The sequence below is a fragment of the Drosophila eugracilis genome, unplaced genomic scaffold, assembly GCF_018153835.1.
Source record: "Drosophila eugracilis isolate 14026-0451.02 unplaced genomic scaffold, ASM1815383v1 contig_2147, whole genome shotgun sequence".
Lineage (NCBI taxonomy): Eukaryota > Metazoa > Arthropoda > Insecta > Diptera > Drosophilidae > Drosophila > Drosophila eugracilis.
In genome coordinates, this window is record NW_024573030.1 from 120,734 (window position 1) to 143,735 (window position 23,002).

The 23,002-nt window shown below is 35.8% G+C and overlaps 1 protein-coding gene across 2 annotated transcripts in view; it reads left to right on the forward strand.

Moving 5' to 3' along the window:
- Window positions 1-23,002, forward strand: part of LOC108118289 (allatostatin-A receptor) — an 86,428-nt gene that overhangs the window by 33,736 nt on the left and 29,690 nt on the right. The window contains exon 2 of one of the 2 annotated variants that reach the window (XM_017230890.2): window positions 11,695-11,744. The exons of the other annotated variant lie outside the window; for it this stretch is intronic. The gene's annotated coding sequence lies outside the window, so the exon portion shown is untranslated. The remainder of the gene's footprint in view (window positions 1-11,694; window positions 11,745-23,002) is intronic. 2 annotated transcript variants of the gene reach the window in all.

Sequence of the window (23,002 nt, forward strand, 5' to 3'; positions counted from 1 at the left end):
TTGTTGAAGTTTTTTACCTACCTTATTGCTTATTTCCATTGCAACTTAAATTTGTCATAAAATTTTCCATATTTATATGAATGAACTTGAACTTTCTGTACCTTTTTTACTAATTCATATTGTGTTTGCGTTTGGGCAATAAATTATAATTCTCCCTTTGCTTAATGCCTTAAATAACAATGAAATTCTAATTAAAAACTTTGCTTGCCAGTAGTCAACAAATGCTTGAAAAATTTTGTGGCAAAAAGTTTACCTTTTCTATATAAAATTTGTTAAAATTTACGTTTTATTTTTTGTGGCCATGTGTGGAGGTTTTATTTTCTTTTGTAATAAAGGTAAGTGAGTTTGTATGTGTATCTTGTTAGCCGTATATAAGCTGGGATTCCCCGTTTTTTTTTGCTAGCAGCTTAACAGCGTATTGTACTGTCATTGTTACGTAACGTTAAAAGCTTTATGTGGATTATGTTTTTATGGCGCCTGGTCAGGAGTTGAAATCCCGGCAATCCGGGTCCAACTTCTTGGCCCTCTCAACTTGGCAAATATTTGTATTTGCCACGGCCACTGCTAGTGCCACTGCCATTGCCAGTGCCATTGCCATTTTCCTGCAATCTTCGGCTACCTATGCTGTACTTTTTCCCGCCCCACATTCATCCATTTTCTTCTCCTGGGAGACACAACAAATATGCCAAGAAGTCTGACTTGTCCAACTGAATTAAAGACTAAATTAAGTTTGCTGATCCCAATTTGATTACGACGACCAGTACAGCAAACACAATTTAAATCTTTAATTTTTGGCAAATTTTGAGAAACAAATATTTATCCAACAAATTAAATCGATTTTTCTAAGAATATTTTATTTTTGGTTTACATTTAAGCTATATATTTTTTTTTCAGTATATAATTTTGTTTTTAACACTTTAACTTTTTGGCAATTTCATGGAAGGACCACTTCAAATGACTAAACTAAAAACTTCGTTTGAATAAAAATTCGAATTCGAAATTTTTACGGGTTATTGCTGGTTTTTTCCTGACTTTTTTACTCGTTTTATTCTCTGTGCTTTTGGACACAACTTTGGCAACTTCATTTTGTAGTCCAATAAATGCCAGAGGAGTTGGAATTTTTTCTACAAAAGGGGGTTTTTGCTCCGGTTTCGCATTGATTGAGCTACGTGCCGATGGGCGATGGCACCTGATCGTTCGTTTACCCCCCAGTTTTTCGATAAAAGTGCGCAATTTTTGGATACAAATATTTGCAAGACACTTTAATTTGTCCGACGCTCACTGAGCGAAAAACCCCAACGAAACTAAATATGTTTGCTTGTGTTCGTTTTGGTTATTTTTTGTTTTTTGTTTTTTTTTTGGTGGCAGATGAAGGGAAGCAGTCGGGATTGATGATGATGATGTTGATGACGATGATGGCGGCAAGGGGCTTTTCATGCTCTGTGCGCCGTGAAACGAGATACGACACACTCACATGCGTCCAAGTATGTGGAAAATGAAACAAGTTTCGGAAAAGCCGGAGAAAAGCGGAAAAACGGGGCGACATCGGTGACGACGGCGAGGACAAAGTTACTCGTATGACACAGAAGCAAGCTGTCATTAAATATAGACAGGATACGTAGACAGACACACAGTTCGTCTCAAGTACAGACTAGGTTAAGACAATATTTTATTAATGAGAGAAAAAACTTTAAAGAATGCTAGATTCGGATTATATATTGATAGTAATTAACCTAATTAACCATAACTAATATTTATTATATTTGACAACTGTTTGGAAAAATATGTTACTAACATTGTGACCCCGAGTGTAAGCTAACAGTGACATGTGTAACACCTTGTTGCCGGTTATAAAAACCACAACAGACTGAAACGCCACTCACAAATCGCCTGCGAGCGTTAGATCCTTGCACTCTGTGGAGTGTGAAGGAGTGCAGCTTTGGGGGTTAAGTGGGTGGTTTTTAACCCACGACATATCTCCAACATTTTGTTGTTAGAAATTAGCTTGGCAACCGAGTTTTTCTTTCTGTTCTGTTTGGTTTTTTTTTCCCCCCTGCGTGTAACCTGCGGTCTGCTTTTAACTTGACAGCAAACGGAGCAAATAAGATAAAGGACAAATAAAACTTGTATGTAACCCCCATACGACCACCGTCAGGTGTAAATTGTTTTATTGACATTTTGCGTTGAAAGCTTTCTGTGCTTGTCTTGGAAATGGCTTAAATGGCTAATGAAGGTTACACACATGATTAACTGAAATTTTAACAACATTTTACAAGACGTTTTATGATAGTTTGCTGCGTAATTATTCAAACATTAAACTTCCATAGTAGCCACATTCGTTTCGTAAATATATTTATTGGAAAAAGTCTGACCCTTTTAAGTTACCATAAATATCACAGAGCCAATAACATTTGTGCTAAAATCACACACAAAATCTTCCCCAACTATTTTATTCAGTGTTATTTTAGTCAAACGAAGAGACAAGCTAGTCCAAAAAAAAAAAAAAAAAAAACAGGCGAAAACACATTGAAAATTCCCCCAGTTTGAATCCCCTCGCGATTTTCCTCAAAGCTTCCTTGACTAGAAAGAAAAAAAAACAACTTTGATATGGAAAACTTTGCCCGACTGTTGCTGCTGTTCCTTACACATTTTACGTGCAGATTTGGAGCTCCCTTCCCGAATATATTTTTATGCACTGATAGTGGTCCTTTTCCCCTTCCCCCTTCGAAAACGAGTTGAAATTTTCAACTTTTTGCATCGTTGAATCGAAAGTTTTTTGCTGATGTGCTGCTCTCCCTTCTGCATTTTATGCAAGAATAATGTTTTCTTTCTGTCGATCTTCTCCTTTTTTTTTTTTTTTTTTAGCCATCTGCCCTTTTTTCTTTGTTTATTTTGCTATTTTGTTTTTCTGCTTAATTAGATTTTGCGTTTTGTAACATAACAATAACTCCAGATATATATATATATGTATAGAAAGAGAAAGCTGAGTGATAATTGGTGGTATAAATCATGCAGGCCACGCGGCGTATGCGCAACGTGTGAATGTGCAAAATGAAAATGAAACGAAGCGAAGAGAGAAAAAGCCGCTTACAAATTGCGGGGATGAAGTTGGCCAAAGTATTAATAATAGTCTGGAGTTGGCCCCATCGCAATCTGTTTTCGTTGTTACAACCAACAATAGGTGGCACAGTGACATGAATATTATTAGAAAATATTCAAATTAAAGTCTATGTTATATATTCTTCACATTAACTTTGATAAATAATCTGATTTATCTTAGAGATTTCACTTGGTTTTACTATAGAATGAATTATTATTCAAAGAATTTTTAAAACATTATGCTAAGTGCGCTGCTATGAAATAACGTTTTTTGCTCCACTGTGTTACGTGTTGGTGGCTAATGAGCCCAAGTGCAAGCTCCGTTCATCGCCCGCTGTGATGGCTTCGCTCTACTTTGCTTGGCTTTTTCCGCCATAAACGCTTTTCCGGGCATTTTCGGTGGCTTTTGGCATCGCCTTGAGGGGGTTACAGAAAGAACACTGTTTTCCATGGAGGAAGAGAGGTAGAAAGGGGGTCATAATTCATTTCCACATAATTTGACTTGCACACGCGCGCAGCGTCAACGGTTGAAGATGCCAAAGAATGGATGACACTCACAAGACACTGGGAAAAAAAATCTATCACTATTATCTACATTTTAATTAGATTTCAGGTCTAAATAGTAAAAATATATACAAGTACATTAAACAAGGCAGTGGTTTAAGTACTACCTATAAGGAAAATCAAAGCTTGTTCCCAGCAGGAATATTAAAAAGTTTTAAGTGAAAGAAATTTACAATTATAAGTCCCATATATATAATATTTTTTCGCAGTGAAAAAGAAAAAGAGTAGGGTGCTCTATAAATGGCTTATTGTACATGGCGAGTGATGGTTAGAGGAGGCGTGGCACCTGTTTTCCCTCCCACCAGCGTTGCCGCAGACAGCTGTCACTTAAATTCACTTCTCGGCTGACAACTGCGTCGAAGTGGCATCCCACAGATCCTTACCAGGTTTTTCACGAGGGGCACACAGGGTCGTGCGTACAAAAGAGGGGCAAGGACATAAAAAAATGTGAGGGGGGGGTGGGGCCATATCTTTTAGCAAAGGGTGCGCACGCGAAATGTTAAAAGCTTTTCGCTTTCAATGAACATTTCCTAGGCGATTTTTCTTTATTTTTTCTCAATTTTTATTTGCTGTTGTGCAGGATAATCAATATCAATAAAACTAAAAGAAAATCAAATGGAAGGAAATTAAGGAAACATAATAAATAAACATGAAAACTAAGAGGTTTATATTAGATGAAACTTTATATATTGGTTTTATAAATATTTCCTTGTACTTTTTTAAATAGTCAATGTCAATAATAGGATTTATTTGGAAAAAAAAGCAACTACTGGCTGAAGTCTTACAACACTTGCTCTTCTGAGAATTATTGCAAACCATTTTGCCTCTCAAATCCTCACTCAATTTGCCTCAGTTTGCCTCTTCAATTCACAAATGGATATTTCTGCTCTGAATTTATATACAGTTTTCTTTTCTTTTTTTTTTGTTTTTTCTTTTTTTGTTTGCCAGGCAATAGGATTGCATACAAATGTTGCATACTTAGCCACCCGTTTTCCCCAATGTTCCCTTCATTTTCCCCTCTCCCCCATACTGTAGTATTAGATCCGTTTGCGTTGTGCGCAAAAATTCCAGTGAATTTTGCACATTAAATGCTGTGTGCGTGCTCTCTTAACAAAACGAAACAATTTAAATGTAAACTCTGCTCTCAGAATCTAACAAAGCCATAGCAAACGAAAGAGATGGCTATATACATAGATGCATTTTGGTGGGCGCATCGTGGAAAGTGTCTGAAGACAAAGTGACTGCACAACAATTGACAATCTCATCTGGCTGGCTGTCCTTTAGAATTTTTCTCCTCACAGTTCACTCAATAAAATTCATGACTCGCCGACAGCAAAATAGTGCAAAACGAGAGAGAGAGAGACAGACTAACTGACCAGAAGGAGACGAATTGAGTCGTGAAAAGTTTCACAACTTTCGAAAACTTTTTTTTTTATATAAACCGTGGAAAAAACCATGAATAAATGACCCCAGCATATTAAATTATTATGCATTTCCCACCCTACTTTAGTTTTCATCTTTTTTTTTTTTTTTTTTTTTGTGGCACTGCATTAATGATAATGCTGATCATCAATGTTTTTTAGTGCTTTATATCCTTTGGACCCACCTGAATAATCAGCCAAATGACAGTCATAAACCAAGGAAAATGCAAAACAGCGAATGCCATTAAAGTGTGGTTAAGTTATACTCGTAGAGGGATTTAAGTAGATACTTTAATGTGAAAGATCAATGATTTAATATTTAAAATAAATTTAAAAAAAAACAAAAACTTCCAAGAATATTTCATGTTGACAGTTTCTTTTTTGTAATCTTTTTTCAACTTCTTTTTTAACCAATTAACTGATTATTACAAATCACTCAGTTGAAGTTAATTACTCGTGCAAAACTTCAATTTAAGCTAAGTCAGTCCCCTGTCGTTATTGTTTTTCTCCAAGCTGTTGCCTTAAACATATATCTACATTTTTTCTGTACTTTTTTTCTGTTATTTTTCCCTTGACCCATCGATCAAATAGTCCATCAGTCAGTCGACGAGGTTAGTTGAGTGAAGTTTTGGCTTTGGTCTGGGACATTAGTCAAAATGTTAACTAAATATGGCTTAAATTGTTTAACTGCTGCTGACAGCGGTTAGTTAAAAAGAAAAGTTATAGAAAAGGGGGACTTTTACTCATGATTGAACTTTGTTAAAACAAAAAAAACAAAAAAGGAGAAAAAGAACACGAAGCGTTTATAAATCATTGGATTAAAATATATAAAAAAAAAGGAGGAAAAGCCGCCTGCTCACATTTATTGGCATTAGCCTCGAAGTTGTCGACGTCCGTGGCCAGCTCATTAATCTTAGTTAGCCCCGGATGTTATATACTCTATATAGTATATACTATATATATATATAAAGGGATGCTCTACCACCTGACCTTAAACCCTTGCTGGCCACCATGGCATCGCTTAACCCACCCACTTTACTCGAGAGACTCTCGCTCACAACTTTACACAATTTTAATTCATTTTAATTTGTTGCCTGTTTATCTTTGTGACTGAGCTTCACAGCCTGGTTAAAGGACCCTTCGCCTGCGTGTCCTTCACTCTTTAAGTTGGTTTAAGCAGCCTGTAAGCCTTCCATTTTCGTCGAGTACCTTACTACCGCCCTCTCGCTTCGACACTTGTCGAGTTAATGGATGCAGATGAGAAGCGAGAAAGCAGATAACTTTGTAAATCATTTTCAAAAATGATATTTTCACTGGCTGCTGCTGCTGCTGCGATTGCAGCTTATGTCAATCAAAAGTTTTTAAATTGAATAAGTGGGCAGCAGATTTATATAACATGTATATATTTTTTTTGGTAATTTAAAAGAAACTTCGTTGATTAACCGACATTTAAGGAATTAAATCTTATAAAATGGTTAACCGCTTTCGAAAACAGAAAATTACAAAGAACTTCATTAAATGGACAAAAAATCAAACAAAACCTAAGGTAGAAAAAATATCTGTTTGGAAACTAAACTATACCGAATATAAGTAATTGGTGTTTGTGTTGGCGGCACGTGTCCTTTGCAAGTTGGTCATCAATCAAACCATCAAAGTGGCTAATCAATTGAAGCTGAGCAAAGTCAAAGACTTCTCTGTGAAGCTAAGGCCCCGACGAAAAAACAAAATAAAACAAGGACCCTTAAAAGCAATACAATTTTCTAGTTCATTCAACTCAATCATTTTAATGAGAGTGTGTGTGTTTTTTTGTTTCGTTTTTTTAATTTATGAATATTAAAGATACTTCTATATTTTGGTAGCCAATTTAGGTTGTTTCGGAACTGGGAATAACTTTATCACTAAATTGGTTACCAAAATCGCCTCCCTGTCTGACCATATTTCTTCTTGGTTTTACATCTCTTTTTTTTGACAATTTTCCATTTGGATTTTTGGGTTGCTTTTATTTTACTTGATTTTATTTTATTTTATTGTATTTTTTTTGTTCATTTCCAGGGCTTATCATTTGTATGGGAATCAGAGGAAAGCCAAGAGATTTGGTGGGCGGTTGAAAATCCTATAACAGAGGCTACTGCAATTTTTTTTTTTCTAATTATTTGTGGTCAGAAAAGAAAAGCCACCCGTTTTCCCTCGTCTTTTATCGTGCCAAAACAATGTCTCCCTCCCCCCTCTCAGTGCCCTTTGCTTTTTCAGTTTTTTCTCTGCATTGGCAATATATTTTTGCTATTTTTAAGACTTTTCTGCTTTTGTCTTTATGTCCGCTAAGATAAACTACGGGATTACATTATGGGTATATAGGACTTAGAAAAGAACTCATTTATCTATATAATTTTTTGATATTATTTAAATATAATAAAATCAATATTTTCATTTAATTTGCAACATCAAGTAAACGGTAAACTTTTGTCCTACGACAAGCGTTCAAAGTTTTCCCCTCTTTTTTATGCTGTTTGCACTTTTTTTCGATTTCCATTAAACTTAAGTTTATCGGTTGGAGGTCATCGGGCGCGTCGACTCCCCGGGAAAAACTTCTGTTGACTTTTCTTATCCGCCCGCGTCATCGTTTGCGGGGCATTAGCGGCACATATGTATGCTCTCCACATATCAAAGAGGAGCTTTCTTTTGTTTTCATTGGATTTGTAGTAGTTTGGGTTTTGGGTATAGGGTTTGGGACTTGGGTTTGGGTATTTGTATTTTATGGTTATGTCCGCATATTGAAGGCCATAAAAATGTGGGGCCACCCCACTACTAGGAACCCAAAACTAGAATAGAGAGATTGTCATTTTGTCAAGGCAATTTACATTCCATTTTTGCTTAGTTTGTTGCGACAAATTAAAGCAGGATGGAGGGATGGCCTAAGCGATATTAATCCAAGAGTCAATTCATATTCAATTGAAGCCCTTTTTTCCCTTCAATCGATTGCTCATTTGCCTTTGGCCCCCGGTTTTTCACACTTCGGTATATCATTTGGAGGGGATGTAATGGGGGTTGGGTTGTACGGATAACCCCTGGGATCTGAGTCCAACTCATTTATCCACACACACACACACACACACTCTCACATACGTATATAGTATGTCCCCCAGACCTCCTCACTTGAGTGGCTCAAGTGGCACTTGGTGCGAAAAAGGCGAATCGAAATGAAATGCCAATGCGAATGCGACCAGTGATGGCAATATGTCTAGTTTCCAAGCAACTTAAGCAACTTTTCTGGATAATACCTTTAAATATTACCTAATATTTATGAATTTTAAAATGTTTTTATTAAGATACTTATCAGAACATAGAAAAAAAATTTATATTTTTAGCCCAAAAAAATCTTTTCGATTGCAAAAATACGTATACGTATTTGTCTGCCAGCACTGGCTGCGACAAACGCCATAACCAACTTGCTCTCCCTGGGCTCATCAGGCAAATATAGAGAATGGGCAGCAGTAGTCGCTTTGATTATTCAAATATATATATATATAACGTATATATACGTTGGACTGATTCGATTAGTCCAGACTACAGACTCTAGGACTCTGTTCGAAATGTGAGAGCATAAAAAATAATGAAACAGGCGATGAAGGGCCTGATTTTCTTGGGGTTCTACTCGTTTTTCTGATGACATAGGCAAAAAAACATTATTTTGCTACCTTGATGTTATTGGACAAAGCCATAAAATCGGAAAATTACCTAAGCGAAAATTGAATTTTAGTTGAGGTAAAAGAGTATATTCAATAAATTATAAATAAGAAACAAAGAGCATTTCCTTTTTTCAGTTTAATATTGTATTCCAAGTAATTGAATGTAAATATTGATTGAAGTTTCCATCAAAAAGCTAAAGCGGTGCCAACCAAAAAAAATATTCAACTTTAAAGGCAACACTCTGTTAGTAAGTGACGCACTTTGGCTTTTTCCCTCTTGGGCGAAAATTTGTATTGGCAATTGCAGTTTGTCACTTTTTCGTCAGGCACAAATATTTTGTTAAATATCTACATATATATATATATATATATAGAAAGCTCCCTGAAAATACTCTCAGAAAGTGCAGAAAAAGAGGTTAAAGTGAGCTGAAAACGATGGGGTCTAAAAGCGGTATCAATGGCAGCAGCAACTTGCAAGTGAGCAAACAAAGACCGAGCAATTTTAATAATATTTTAGATGGAAGGGGCGAAAAATGTTGGAGTTGGGTGACTGGCATAAAAACTTTACTATCCCTGCACAGAACACTACACAGAAAGGAAATCGAATTTCATATTTATTTTTATTTTTGATTTTCTAGTTTATTTTAACTGATTTCAAACTGTAATGCTCATGTAAATGGAATCCATTCGCAAATTGTCAAATACCAAAAAGTTTAATTATGTTTTTTGGAATTTTTTAATTTAATTTTTTTGTCAGTGTAAAAGCGTGTGTGTGGCAGTTGCCACGCCCCTGCACTTTATGCGGCCTTCATTATTGTCCTGCTGGCTGGCCTGGACTGTAGTTTGTACGTGCACTCATATCTCACAGCTGCCACATTTTATTCTAATCATGACGACGTCCTCCTGCCAGGATATGGGATAATTCACAGGACGCAGGACGTGTGCAAGTCATTCAACGGACATGGCCAACACACACACACACACACAAGCACACACACATTTTTAGGCAATTCCAAGCATATTTGACCAAAAAGGCAACTTTTCCCATTGCTTTTCGTTTTGTTTGAGTGGCTTTCTGCAAGGACCTTTCACAGGAGATTGTACATTATGAATTTGCCGCCTAATTGAAGTAACGACTTACCAACCACGCCCCCATGAAACGCAACAAATGCTTCAGCAATCATATACAGATGTAGGCAATATAATAGCTGTGTTAAAAATTCTTTTAAAAATTTGTATATTATGCTCAGTAGGAAATATTAAAGAAATTTTAAAGACAGTTTTAAGTTCTTTTTTTAAAATATTTCAAAGTATTTTTAAACCGAAACTTATGAAAATTTCATTTTAGTTAGCTATTTTGATGACCACAACTGTGCTCACACGCTGCAAATTGCCATTTCATTTGCATCTGTTGATGGAATTTTGCGGTTGCCGCCTCCTACTACTAGTCTCTATTCTAATGAGCTGCACAATCGTTGCCATAGCCACAAAATGCGGCCAAGATTGTTGCCATACATGTAGATATATATATATATATTCATGCATTTCTAAGGCAGCAACAACGACAGTTAATTGTGGCTTAGTTTCGCTTAATACCATACACCCACTGACTCTCTTTTGAGCATTTCATAATAATATTAGATATTATTATGGTTGCATTTTAATGATAAAAACCATGGAAACATATAAGTAGCTTTTCTTCTTGCTAGGCTAAATTACTGATAAGCTAGCTGCAGGGATTTTCCACTTAAACTATTTTCCGCAGAATATTTTAAAGTTTAACTTAAGGAACAATGCAGTTGCATTCTAAGGGATGGATACTATTTACATTTTGATTATTTTAACATATTCCTCTTCAGATTCGATTATTATTTATAATAAGAAATGCTTTAAAGAGTATGAAATAAATTGCGTTTTGTTTTGTTACAAAGAAAATCGAAATGAATTTCTCGCAGTTTTCGCTTTTGCTAAATTTCGAAGAAAACTGCAATGACAACGAGCCCAAATGGCTGTCATAACTGTCAATAAAAACATAAGCGAAAACAACATAAACAACAAGCTGCCAACAGCCAGAGCAACAACAACAACAACAACAACAAGAACAATGGGTGGGCTGGCAAAAACAACAACCATGTGCCTTTTTGGATAATAAAACTCATAAAAATCAAGCAATGACCAAACAAAGCCAAGAAAAATGTTAACGATTATATTGCCCCCCAAAGAAAATGCCTGAGAATGCGATAAACCAAAATTAAGAATCCCAATTTTTATGCGGAAAATCATAAAAAAAAAAACAGTATAATAATATTAAACTCGCTGCTTAATTGTAATTTGTTTTTTCTTTTTTTCTTATATTCCTTGGGGGCGAATGAGTAACAACTTTAAGACGAGCAACAATATTATTTAGTAACTTTATTTAACTTTGAATAATTTTTTAACAAACATACAAAATTCCCAGAAGCTTACATTTTTGTTAGATATTCCTATTTTTCCCTATAAAATATTTCCAATAAACCTCCCACTGATTTTTGTAATAATTTATAACCATATTCCTCATTGTGGCACCTCAATTTCCGAAGTTCATTTAGTTGATCAATATCCATAACGTTTTCCCACATTCGATTTGGTATTTAAACCAGGCCATTACTCATTTACCAGACTCCATTTTCGAAGCACGCCACCACGCTTCCATTTCCCATTTGCACTTTTCCCACCGTAACCAACAAACTATTGATGATGGCTTTTCCCACCCCGAATTTGCACCATCAATTATGATTGGCGAATGTTATGCGCAATTAAACGGAAATCAATTTTTCACAGAAATTTTTCCATCAGCGATCTCTGGTAAATGTTTGATTGGCCGCGTTTATGAATAAATAAATAGCTTATAATTGTGGAAATTTGTTTCGATTTTCTGATTGCAGATACGTTTTCCCCATTTTGGTGTCTCAAATCACGGATTTCCAATTAAGAGGTAAGAGCTAAGGAAAACTAAACTCATTTTTCCTGAGAAAACTTCTCTGGATTCCATTCTTGTCCCCAGCTCATTTAACACGGCCAAAAACAAGGGAATTAAGCTGGAAAAGCAGGTAAAAGGGGAGAAAATCCTGGTTGAGTTGGGGGTAGGGGGGATGACACAAAGCCAAGAGGCATTTTATGGTTATCCTGCCTCCTGTCGCAAAGGTGTAAAACTTTGAACATGAAATGACATGCCGATTAAATTAATGTCCCTAACTGTGAAGAAGGGCGCGAAGTTAGAGTGAGAGAGACGGACGGTGAAACGGTGGCAGAAGGGCGAGAGGGCTAATAAAGCGGCCTTGGGGCCCATGAAAAATATCATAAAATTAAAAATAACCAGAAGGAAAACAGTTTTTAAGCCTCGAACACCAGATGTCCTAATTTATATAACAAAAAAAAAAGGTTTTAAATCTAAAATCTGTTGTTGAAATTAATTGGAAAAAAGAAATATTTTTTACCAACTTGATTTTTCCTTAAGTTTGTTTAATTATTTTTAAAATTGAAAGAATATATTATCTCTTTGACTTTTAGAGCTGCTAATTTAAACAATTTTTAATCTTAATTAGCTTAGAAAGTACTATTTAAAGGCCATTTTCCAGGGTACAAAACGCTAAACTTTAATCCCTTTGAATCTCCTTGATCTTTTATATATACATATATCTATAGGAATATGGAAGAATCTGGCCAAAGGGTCCATTGACACCTGCCACCAGCAACAGTGTGCAGAGAGAAAGAGGGAGTTAGGTCAGTAGAAAGAGATGGTGGGCATACAGACGCCGCCACATGGTGGCATCATTAGACAGGGACACCATGTGCACCATATAATCACAATAAATGACAATGGCCGACAACCTGAAGCCCCACCCATAGAAATCGGAAGACTATGTAAGCAGATATTTCCATTTAATCATGCCAAACCCAATGACGATGACCCCTTGTGGCATCTTCGGTGAAAAGGCCAACAAAAAATATGCCCAGGCTCTCGGGGTGATGATATAAAAAAATATTATTTTAACTTTTTTGTTTAACCTTTTTAAGTAGTTATCCACTAAATTTAGTTTACTAAACAGTAAGTTTTGTTTTTAGCTAAAACCCACTTAAATGCTGTATTTTCGTGGTGTCATAACAACCGGATTTTTGGGGAGACCCAAAAGCCAGAAATCCGTCAAATAGAAATATCAAAACAAATTACGTTTGGCCCGACCGCAGAAATTGCAATCAACACAGGAATTGCATATGAAATGGTTGGCCCTCCGCCAGGTTTTCCACCATAAATCCCAGCTCCCAACCCCCCAACTAACCGAATATTCGCCACATTTTTCCAGCAATGCTGTATTTGGCTTTTTAATGTTTTTTTTTTTTTTTTTGGTACTAAAGCCAAAAGCTGTTCAAATATAGTTGGGCAGCTCAACGACTTCTTGCCACAAAAACGTTGCCACATTAATGTCAGCTCTAAAACCAAAATTACATTTACTCATGTTTAAATTTCCTCTCATTTTGGTTTCTGGGTAACCAGGTTAAAGCATCTTTATATTTAATAAAAATTGAAAATTAGTTTTTACTAGTTATTCCTATTGATTAAAATATTTATAAATAGTTTCTTAAGTTTTAAATCTTTTGCCTTAGAAATAAGCTGTGAAAATATTTAAATGGCATTTCCAGATTTTCCGCTGGCAAAAAGTTTCCTTTCAACAAGTACCCACAAAACACACACCCACATTCACAATAAATCCAATGCCAGGGTCAAAACCTTTCACCACGGATTACGAAATATAAATAGATGGTATGAAAGGAAAATATATAACCAAAAGCGAAAGAACTCAGCTGGCATTCTTTAGAATGGATACTAATAGAAAATGTTAAAAATATTCCAAGCTGTCTGATGGGGATACCCGTCTTAAATATATATATATAACTCATTGAAGGCGGACAAGGATCCGACAGAAATGCCGTTTTAATTAAAAACTCAATTCAATATACGAAAATCTATGTAGATATATACATATATATATATATATATACATATTTTGATATATATGGAAATCAGGGTGTTCTTGTTAGCCCTTGGAATTCCCCAATGGAATTCCCCAAACCTCTTTGGATTTCGGATAAAGGAATTTTCCTAAATAAACTTGGCCACCGATGGGACCAAAACTTGTTGATGGTTTGGGCTAAATTCGTCCTTCTTCTTTTTCAGTTTCTTTTTTTTTTTCGTATTTTCTCTGTGGCCTAGGACACAACAGCTGTTGCACAGCTACATGTCCAACATTTTTACGTTTCTCTATTATTTAATGAAAGGGCATGAAAAATTAAATACAAATACTTGACATGTGCGACAAGTGGTCGAGGAAAATTGTATAAAGGAAAGCCATTAACTAAGAGGCAAAACGAAAACCGGAAGGAGTTGAGTTGTGAGGCTGTGGAAAACATTTAGTTCTCCCGTTTAAATATGCAAATGGATACTCGAAAACTATTTTATTCACACACGCACATTTCCCTGGCCAGTTTTCCCGGAAGACAACTTCTTATTTTTCTATATTTTGTGTATGTTTTTCTTTGTTGGCCTAGCGAACCCGCCCTCAGCAGGCTCTTTAGTGTTATGTGCTGTTTACGAGGCCATAAAAGATGGGAAAACGAGACGGGAAAAGCTGAGGGGGCGTGCAGAAAGCTTGGTTTTCCAATGGGAGAAAGTGCTGAATATCATGAACACCGACTTTATATGTACTCTTTAAAACAGATTTCATTTAACTAAGAAATTCAATTTCAAATTCTAATTTTAAAGCCATGAAGTTTACATTGCATTATTAGTAAGTCATAAAAACTTTATGTATTAGATATTGATAAGATATAAAGTGATATTTGAATCCAATTAATCTTTAATTAATACGACTTTTAACTCAAAAGTCAATCAAAAATATTCCCTACATAAAATTATCTCAAAAAACTGATAGAAACCGTAAATTTAGAACCTAATTCTGCTGTTGTCATCTCCTCGCTGATTGTTAAAATTCTAAAAACAGATTTCCCGCTTTTAAATGTTTACACAAAAGGCCGAAGAAGTACTAGGGCGAGAAGAGTCCTTCTGTCTGACATTGGAAAAGCTTTGGCGTACTCACACGAAAAAAAAAAACAAAATTCACCCACGCAGACAGACAGTTAAAAAAAAGGATGGAAATGGGAAGGGAAAGGGAAAGGGAACCCTCGAACATGGACATTCCACATGAACACCATCGACATCATCGACAACCTCTGACCAATAAGCCGCCTAGACCAGTTCCTAACCGTAACTGAACCCGGCTCAAATCATGTCAACTTAGGCCACCATTGCGAGGACAAGCCCGCATGTTTTGGTACCCTGGAAGAGAGGTATATTAGTTTGACTGATATCAATTTAAATCAATTTTAATCAGAAAATGAGAAAAGCTCAGATCAAACTCCAATGAAACCTTAGCTAAGCCTTAAAGAATTCTGTGAATGGAAAATATGAAATATATAAATGTTAAGATTTCGGGTTATGTTTTGAAAAACCGAAAAAATTCTATTAACTTTTTAAATTTAATAAATTTTCTAAAAAACATTAAGCTAAGTATTTAAATTTTCGTTACACTTTTCTTACCACTGGCAGTTACTTTGCAATCCTTTTGGCCTCTGCCCCTGGATTTTGCCATTCCCAGTTCGCATATTTGCACAGGAAACGGAAAACGGAAACTGTTCTGTTCTGTCCTGCCCTGTCCTATCCTGTCCTGTCGCGTCCTGTCTGCCCGGGGATGTTATAGAGGCTATTTTGGGGGCGGGGTTCCGAAAGTGTGGATCTGGGTATCTGAGCATGTGGGGTTATGAGAGGTCCTGGGAATCTGAGGTTCGACATTCAAGCAACGGAAATTATTTGCCTTCTTATTCGCCTGGCCAAAGGTCGTGAAATCTTTTTGATTTTTGCATTTCAAAAAGAGATTTTCTTTCCCATTCATTATTTACGCTTCGCTTTGGCATTTTCTGTTTTCTTTTTTTTTTTTTTTTTTTGTACTCAACAGTTTATGGTAATTGGATAAATACGTTGAAATTCCAATGATTTATTCATTTTTGTGTGCGAATCATTCAAGGAGCTAAATGCACCTGATTTAAAATGAATGGCAACGAATTTGAACGAAAACTGCAAAAAGCAGTTCATTATTCTTAATAAATTAATAAAATGGGTATTCGATGAAAATGCCAAGCAGATAAATATTTAAATGAATTGAAATTGTTTTTTATAAATAAGAATTTGTATTTTTAACAAAAGAATTGCGTAATTATTTCAGCGGCATTTTAAAGATTCATTTAAATTCTTTTCAAAAAGGAATTTAATATTTACTTAACTAATTTCATAATATGGAATCTTCCTTTTGATTGTTCTTTAACTTTCTTTGATGTTGACTCTTTTAATTTGCTTTGATATAAAGTTTCGTTTTATATTGCCTTAGCCTTAACCCAAAAAAAATATCACCAGACTTGTGTGTGTGTCTTTTTCTTGTTCTTAAATTTCTTTCTTTATTCTAAGTAAATAACAGACCAGAAAAAAAAAACTCAATCGAAGTAAATAAAAGACATTTATTTGGGTTTTTCATATGTGTGGATGTCTTTGTCGCTTTAACTTCCCCCTCTCTCTCTCTCTCTGGCTTTCTCTATTTGTTTTTATTGATGACACAAATGGGTCATTGGTGTTCCTTACTTCTGCTATCTGCCATCACTTTATTCCCTTTTTCTTTACTTTGGCGAGGATAAAAGTAACAATGTATTGGCCATTGCAGGACCATAATGATAACGTGTCTTGTGTGCAAAAAAAAAAAAAAAAAAATAAACTGAGAGCAGAAATTAAAAAGGTCATCTGTAAGCCAGACCGACTTATCTATAAATCCAATTGTTATATATATATATATATATATATACACGAAAATATGGGGCAATATTATCAGCCAATAAGGGGAGACATTGGGCCAGCCTTATTAAAAAGCTTTCAGCCAAAACAAAAGGCACAAAAATCGTTGCCTCTTCTGTAATTTTCCAATGAAAGGAAGTGTGAAATTGTGCCGTTATTCATTATGTACATACATATATATATATATATATATCGTCGGTTCAGTCTTATATATATAGCACACATATTCACATAGCTGGCCATTTGGCCTAGACCAGGAAACTGGCTCGTTTTGGCCTACGTTTACCTCGCCCCGCTTATTGCAAAATTGAAATTGAAAACAAACACTCGAAGGCACAGTGGAAAATGCGCACAAAAAAAAAAGAATACTGTAAAAATATTTGCTGAACTTTTCAGAATTTTTTCATTGTTGTTCAGAGTTTGGTTTTTTCTTAAATATTCGATATTTAATTTTACTAATATTTTTTTAACTAAATGTTACAACAAAACTGTTTAAAATCTCTTTTAACATATTATTATTTTTATGTTCTATAACATATTTATTTATATTTTAAATAATAAAAATCATATTTATCCATCTCTTTACTAGCTTATTTAATTAATCCCCTGCAGGTCACTGTACTAAGTTACGTTGAACCAAAAAGACAGATGAGCCTGAGAGGAGTTAGGGGTGGAAGGTAGTGGTTGGGGGCTCAGCCAGAAGCGGCAGTTCAGGCAGAGCAGAGGGCGTAAGGCAGCTTTTCTGGGTTGCCAAGAAAAGAACGCCCCTGGCCGACTTTTGACTTGTGTTTTTGCAGCTGCTCAACATGCGAGTGTGTAGGTGTATAACGCCAACTACCCAGCTACCCAGTTGCCATCACCACGAACACCACCATCACCACCATCGACTTTTCACCGAACGAAATTTTCACAATTTTCTAGTGCGTTGGGAAATTTATATGCGTTGACAAGTTGAGCGCAAGGCCCACGAACTCGGAAAGGTGAAAACACTCAGCAGGAGACACATCCTGCTGTGGTCACACTGGGAAAAAAAGGAAAAAAATCTTAAACCAAATCACATTCTATATAAAAACACAAACACACAGAAAATTAGAAACCAGCACAAAGGAAATATTTTTCTCAGCCGAAATAGCTGTGGGTTTCAGATTTCAAATATTTCCTGTCGGCTAGCTAAAAAAAAGTCACCTAAATTAAGCTAAGGATTTCCAACTAATATTTATGCCAAACAAAAGAAAAAAAACTTTTTTCACCCTAAAAAGTTTAGACCACTCATATTTAACCCCTTTCACATAAACGAAAGTTCAATCAGCTTGATGGCAGATCACCTAGTTGAGAATTCTTTATACACTTCCATTCCCCTTTCACTTCTGCTCATCCTGCTTTTACACATTTTCCCCCTTTCTTTCCCTTACCCTACTGATATCTGGTCCCTCCCTGAACTTATGAACTTCATGTCGTATGCGTAATGTTAATATGCATAGAACTACAAAGTTGTTTAAAGCTGATAAGTGTTTGTTGGTAAGAGAGATGGAGTGCTGTTAAAAGAGGGGCTAAAAAATAAAAGGAGAACTGGGGAGGTCAGGCGTTGGCCAAGGGATAGGGGGACAACAAAAAAAAGAGGGGCGATGAAAGTAAAACTTTCGCATTTCGTGGGCGACATCAATGTGGCCACAAAATTGTGTGGCGCCAAAGTCAGAGGACCAGAACTAAGAGCAGACATTGCACTACACTGAGAGATAATTTAAGTTAATTTTAAACTTTAACATTCCAATAAAATATGTAAAGTTCTCTTTATATAAAGGTTATGAGTCATAGATATAAATAATCTAATTATAATCTAAAATAAGCTTTTACTTTTCTTGAGCTAAGGGTCAAATGTCTGGCAAAAAGATCGCCGCCTGTGGCCTCCTTTTGATTGTTATTTCCGCTGGCCACTTGCTCGAAGCTTGGGAACATTTTCCCATCGTACCACAAAAACCGCATACCCCCACATTTTCCTGAAGCTCGTCTAGTTGCTATTTGATTTGTAACATTTAAGTGAGCAGACACAAAAAAAAAAAACAAACTTTTCCAATATAGCGACAGGGCACAATAGCCCCACAATTTCCTCAGTTCGAGTCGAAAAACATTTCACCAGTTTTCCCTGACCTTTTCCGGCCCTCTCCCTGTCCTCCCTCAACAGGTAACCACAAAAAAAAAAAAAAACTGTCAGCAGACAGAAAACTTTTCCATCTCCGCCTTTTTCTTAGTTGTCCGGTAAAGTTTTTCCGTGTTTTTCTCGTCTCCGGCGCAATTGATTGAGTGTTGAGAACGTCATTCAACGTTTAACTGCAGTTCCAAAAAAAAAAAAAAACAGAAGGAAATTCAGGCTTCGATTTTTGTTTTTTTTTGACAACTTTCTTGCTCGGACAACTAAAACACTTTTGGACAGTTAATAGAAATTCTAAAAAATAACATTAAATGAAGCTACCAAAAAGCATTTAAAATAAAATCTATTACTCGCATTTCTCTTTAATAAATATTATTTTATTTTTCCAAAGCCCTAAGAAATATTTTCATGTCAAGTCTGATTGTCTTGCGACTTTTGCCATTGTCCAAGTTAATTTAGCAATTTCTAGTCACCGCACCTGCACACAGACACCGAAAAGCGAAAGTAATTCACAAAAAAGGACAATGGTCAAAAAATACATATCCGTTGTGATGGCTTTTTAGAATCAAAACTCCTTGCACGTTTTCGCCTTTTGGACACATTTTTGTCTTCGCCTTCTATATATACATATAAACTATTTTTTTTTTTTTTTGGCCATTTTATCTGAACATTTCGTGGTCCATTGTTTGGTTAGATGAAAAAATAGAAGAGAACAGGGGAACAAAAGGCAGGAACAAATTAAAATGCAGGCCAAAACCAAAGAGCTGCATGTGATGACATTTCTGCCAGGACATGTCCAGGATTTCCCAAACAACAGATGAGGAAAGACAGACGGAGATTTCTCACCAGGGAATTGCGTTCGAGTCAGGGAAACTAAAGTGGGAAATAACCCAAAAATCAAACAAGTCCATCACTGCACTTGGAAATGCATTAAAAATAGAACACACCGCCGCAAACTCGGTGGAAAACCAATTTTATTGAGCGATTCGGATAGGGAAAATTCCCTGATGGAATTGTTCGAACGATTGCAAAGGTCAAATTGACTCTGAGAACTCTGAGAGAGATGTATTTCAATGGTATTTCGAATGTATGAACCCTTACAAAATTGTTTAAAGAATTCTTTAAATAATCTGCTTATTACTTTAACCAATAAATAAATATAACAAAAATAATTTTATTGAGAGCTACTTGATAATAATAACTTGGTTTCCAAGATAGTTGCCCACAAGCCACACAACGCATCATCACAATAAAAGCCGCAATTGACTCATCTTGTGCGGATTGAAAGCCATCGATTAACCGAAATGCAACCAATTGAAATGCAACCCAATAAATGGGATCTTTTTTATTGACCCCGGCCACTCAATATGAATAAGCCACATAAAAAAGAGAACTGGCCAAGGATATTGCCAAGACGAACGATAACCACAAAATGGGTATATATATATATATATTCTATATATATATGGAGTAAAAAATCAAATGGAAGAAGAGCACCGCATCCATTCATAGTGCCATTCACGCACGACTGAGCACACACGACAACCCTGGAACCTGGGGGCAGGGCAATCCTGGCAGACACTTTGATTTTTCCCACTGCTCTGTTTCACTCACTCACTCACTCACTCCTCACTCTCTCTTGCTCGTTCACTTTTCATGCTTTCTCGCAACTTTTTCGATTCTGTTTGCCAGCAAAAGTGACTTTTCCTCAAAGCCTCGCCAGCGAAAATTTGGCCAGAGAAAAGGACACGTTCTCATCGCGTCTAACTTTTCCGGGCCAACTAGTGCTCAACTTGACTTGGTTAAAGACCAAAAAAAAAATCTATTTGTTAACAACAAAGCAGCTGCAGTTTTGTAGTATTTAAGCCACATTACATTTTATCCACTTGTATTAGCTTGTTTTCTAAGTTTAATCAACAACTGTTTTGCCTTCGATGAATATTTATACACTTTATTAAATTTTCTAAATAAAATTATCATTGAATATTTACCCAACGAACGCGGCATCAAGTTGATCCCCAATTGCCGATGGCTTTATGGTTTTATGGCAAAAGTCATATTCCATATCGTAAAACCGTGAAAATGCGAAAACCAGATGGGAAGTGGATAACTTTGAGGACCTCAACGACTCTTTATCATAACAATTAGGCAAAGTGCTTTGCAAATTTGTGCACTTTTATAGGGGCTATCGCCCATAGTGGCTATGCGGCGCATATGGCTGCCATTATGAATGGACTCCTCAACCACTGGACCGACCACCCACCCATCGACCCGCTTTTCCGCTTCGCTTTTCCTACAACATTTCATTCAAAACCCCACGCCACCCATCCCGATACCTATTCACATGAGGGTGAGTGTGCTTTTGGTTGGCGGGTGTTTGTGCTGCGCTTTAACCAATTAGGAAATTACTTGTGTAAAGTGTTTGCCACAACAGCAGTAAAACAAATACAAATAGGAACTTTTGCCTTTTCCACCGGGAAAACGACAACGCAATGCCAACGCAAAACTCTGTGCTGGTGCTGGCTGGTCTAGTCTAAAACCCCTGGGCTTAAAGTTCAACCAACGATCATTAGCCAATGTTGGCTTCGAGCGTCTTTTCGTTTCACTCCACCCCCCCCACAAAAATAGAAAAAAAAAAGTCAATGGAAATGCTTCAAACTTTCCGCCAGTTGAAAAACAAGAAGAACTACTAATAAAAACTACAAAAAAAAAATAATAAACTAAACTGAAAACTATTGAACGCAATTGCTTACTTTGCTGCAGGAATTTTGCAGATTTTAAATGCCAATGCAATAAAGCTAATTAAACTGGTTGGCAGCATAACTTTTTGCCAGAAAGTTTTCGTAAAGATATCGCAGATTTTAAGTGATTTAGTCATTAGACCAAACTTTGAAAGTAACTGAAATTTAATCAATAACTCTGTAAAAATATATTACTTATAGAAAATTATATAAAAATATATATTTATCTATGAATTTTAGAGCCATTGTTTTAATTATATTCAATTTTTTATTACACTTTCTCATTTTAATCATCCCATTTTTATTAATCGTTAAATTTTTCAAACTTTTCTCCCTTGCAATTTAACTGCCACTGTAACTTTAGCACCCCCCGACCAACGGCAAAACTTAAAGTTTATTTTTAAAGACGAAGATGGAAAACCAAAATCAAAACCAGCGAAACCAACGACCGTTGGGAATTTGTTGCCATAGCCGAGAAGCAGATTAAGTTTTTTAATTAATTCTTTCTAGCATGGGCGGTGGTTTCATGGGTTTCCAAATGGTGGTGGTGGGGGACTATGCGGGGGGGGGGGCTTGTAATCGACTTTAAAGTCAATTAGTTTCATAAATCCGCGTTGACACATATTTGATTAAAAAGTTGTGCCTCGCCAAAAACCCAAGCCGCTGTTGACGGGCACTAAACTAAGAGTGGGTATTAAGGATATATAAGTGTATAATATTATGTATTCACCAAATGTGCTTTTAATTACTTCTAGTCAAAAGTTTTCTTCAATTAAAAAAAGAAAAAAACGAGGCAAAACGCCCAAAAAGGAATACATTTTCCACACAATTAGTAAGTTTTTTTTTAATGAGTTCTAATAGAATTATAAAGTAAAATAGAATATTAACTGCTTAGTACTTTTAAAATATTAAAAATATAAAATTCCAACAAAATAAAACCGTGACTTTAAGTTCAGTTTCAAAATGCTAACTGCTTTCTCCATGGATTTGTGGCAGTTAATTAATGACACTGATGGCAGATAGTTTAAAGGTTATTTAATAATAAGAAAATATACATTTCCAGCAACTGAAAAATCGGTTTTCTCTTTGGCTTTGTGACATTTAATTATGGAGGAACATTACCAAAGCAAATTATATACTATATATATATATATACATAATCTGTTTGATCGGAATGTGGACTGCATTTATTAACTGGATGTTATGGCTTGCAACCAAGCCAAAAACGAATTGTTCTATTATTTTAATGAATTCAGTGGTCGGATATTATGGCTATCAGAGTGTTGGACTTTAATTTGTAATTACATTTTTGTGGCTTTTTGCCGTTGACCATTCCGTAGGCAATTTGATTGAAGCATCCTTTTGACATTCGTATGGCAAATAAAATCCTAGGGCGGTATTTTACCCAG